Below are 2,819 nucleotides of genomic sequence, written 5' to 3' on the forward strand. Positions count from 1 at the left end.
CACGTGGCTTCGGCGCAAGCCGCGGTTTTACCAAACTCTCCGAAATGGTCGGGAAAAATAAACCCCCCAACGTCGTCTTTTAGTGTCAGCGAGTCGGGCTGACACTAAATCCTTGGCCAGGAGCCTTTTGTGGGTGCCTGACAAAACTTTGGCCTCCACACAGACGCTGATAAAAACTTTCTCACCTATTCATACATTTTTATCAAAATAATGTTCACTGCTTCTAAATTACATAATTAATCATTTCCAACATGGGAGGCGCCGAGGGGCAGCCGAGGGGCGGCCGTGCCCTGGGCTGTCACGGGCTATCCTGCTGCTCGGCCCTGCTTCCTCTTCCCTGCTTCGCTGCCGCTGATTCACTTTTCTCGTTGATTTTTAATTAATTTTTTAAATTAATCATGATCAGGATATTAATTATAAGCAGTGTGGTAGTGTGTGCACTAGACCTGTAGGAAAACATAGTCCAGAAACTTGCTAAATGGTGGCTTGTTCCGATGATCATAGGAAATACCTTCGTGACAGGATGAAAGTCACCCCGAGGCAGGGGGTTCCATCCAACTTTCTCCGGCCTGAATGCTGAAAATAAAGACGGTGATTTTGTCTCAGTGGGGGACAGAGAACAGCAAAGAGCAGCAGAAAGACGAATCCAGCGTTGCCCTGGTAAGACACATTCGATTTGAGCTGAAAAGGTCACTGCCCACATCATTGCATCACGACGGCCGCTGAGGGTATGAGGCTGTGGCAGACTGCTTTTACCAAGGGTGAGGCGTTTGAAGTGGTTTACTGGAAAGAACCAAGAAAGTCAAATACCAAGAAGCAGGGGGAAAAAAATCTTTTTTAAAATACATTTTTGTTAAAGTAAACATTTTCTTCATTGTTTGTGCATTTTGTTATTCCAGAAGTGTAGCTTTTTAAATTGCTTTATCTGTCAACTCTTACTTGTTGTAAGTTAGGCACTCATGGTGCTGAAGGGAAAGTCCATTTGTAAAATATTCTTTCAATAAGAAAGGGTCACTTAATAGTATTCAGGCATTTCCTCATTGATATTTTTTATGTTTGTGCCGGTGCTTGGAAGATTTCCGAGGAATTCCTAGCAAGTATTTTAACTGGAAACGTGGCTGTTCTGTTGTATAAGGACTCCTGATCTACGCTAAGCAAAAGAACTTGATGATTAGAAATATTCAGCCCTGTGTGGTAATACAGGGTCGGCACCTATTTCTGTTGGCAGGTACCAGGTACCAGGTGACAAACTCGGTGTGGATCCAGGGTTAGAGTTTTGTTAGAGGTTTTCCTTTTGTCATTGTCTCTGGCTTGCAGTATTTACCTGATCAACTGTTAAAAACCCAAGTACCTCAAATAACTATCTTTAAAAGGCTTTGTTTCCTGGGCTTTTTGGGTGTAGACCAAATATTATAAAAGAGAGAATTAATGTCTCCCAGCAGTGAATTGGATTTGCTAAAATGTCACCACCAATCTCTTCATGAGCCCCTCAAAATACCATGTTGTCTCTTGGTCCTTAGTGGGAAAGAATATGAGTTGAAATGAAATAGAGTTTTTTCTTAAATAACAAAACTAAATATGTTCTAAACAACAAAAATCACAATAGCAAAGTGAGAGGTCATGTGGGAGATCTTTTACAAAAGCTGCACTTCAAAATATCAACTGACTTAGAAATTTGAAAGTTGATGGAAATAATAGTAAATGCAATTCTTAGAAAGGGATTAATGTTTGCATTAAAAATAACCTTTTGGATTAATATGGGTAAAAAAGAAAAGTTTCTCCTAGTGGTCTATAAGATGTGTTGACTTCAGTTGTTAATCTATTAATTTATGTAAAGTTAGGCCTGAAACCTCTTTCCTGTATTTTCAATTTTTCCGAATTCTGCTAAAATCAAGGTGCCTCAAACAGAGCTGTTCTCCCCAGTGAGGAGGATGTTGGAAAACGTATCAGAACTCCCAATTTTTTAATACTCATGGAAGGAACAAACACAACTGTCGTTCTTTTTGTCTCTTAATAGGATTGTCCTTGCCATAAACTATTTCTGACGTGTTGTGCTCATCTCCAGCACAGCAAGGACCAAAGGTGACTGTCTAAGGTAATTAGAACATTTATAGAGGTTTTGCAGGTATGATGCATAAGAAGGTTCATCTCCAGGCATCAAAGAGCTCTGGAAGACATAACATCCATTTCCCTAAGGAGACAGATCTCCACAACATCTTACAGAGGGTCAGTACAGTAGATGATCTATGCAAATTATTAATGGTTGCTTCCCTAAAATATTTTAAAAATGAGAATTTCATATTAACTCGAAAAGTTTTTTTGGCAAAGAAAGGCAAAAATTACAAATTGAGGACAAGTTGACAAACTTTGTCCAAAATGAAACTAAAGGTTTTCATTCATTTTGTGTGGGGGTGTTTTAATTCTTCTTTTAGAAAATTGGAAAAGGAAAGGAAAATGTATCAATTTTCTGCATTCTTCCCTATATTGAGGAGGGGGTAAAATTTCAGTTAAACATTCATCAACTAATATATAATCCCTAAATAGAGATCACAGATTTGTCCAAAGAAGACACAGTTCCAAGTTAAAATTCCAAGCCAGGGGTATATCTATTCGGTTTGGTTTCTGCTAGCTCAGTTGGAAAAATGTCTGTGAAAGAGATTTCTTTGATGCCATTTTCAATATTCTTGTGTATATTATTAGAACTCTGCTTTATCATCATTGTAATAGTAGTTACTCACTACAAAGTGGGGTCATTATTCCTAATTCATATTTATAAATACACCAAATACACATACAAATTCATATTTAAGGAAAATCTT

General features: G+C 38.3%; 1 long non-coding RNA gene across 1 annotated transcript in view; it reads left to right on the plus strand.

Annotated features, from left to right (window-relative positions):
• The first annotated feature begins 6 nt into the window (after positions 1-6).
• LOC108445784 overlaps positions 7-2,819 on the plus strand; it is an 8,337-nt gene continuing 5,524 nt past the window's right edge. The window contains exons 1-2 of the long non-coding RNA XR_001860761.1: positions 7-660; positions 2,018-2,095. This is a non-coding gene — a long non-coding RNA (uncharacterized LOC108445784). The remainder of the gene's footprint in view (positions 661-2,017; positions 2,096-2,819) is intronic.

Source organism: Corvus brachyrhynchos, unplaced genomic scaffold (genome assembly GCF_000691975.1).
Source record: "Corvus brachyrhynchos isolate BGI_N302 unplaced genomic scaffold, ASM69197v1 scaffold523, whole genome shotgun sequence".
In the NCBI taxonomy this organism is placed as follows: Eukaryota; Metazoa; Chordata; class Aves; order Passeriformes; family Corvidae; genus Corvus; species Corvus brachyrhynchos.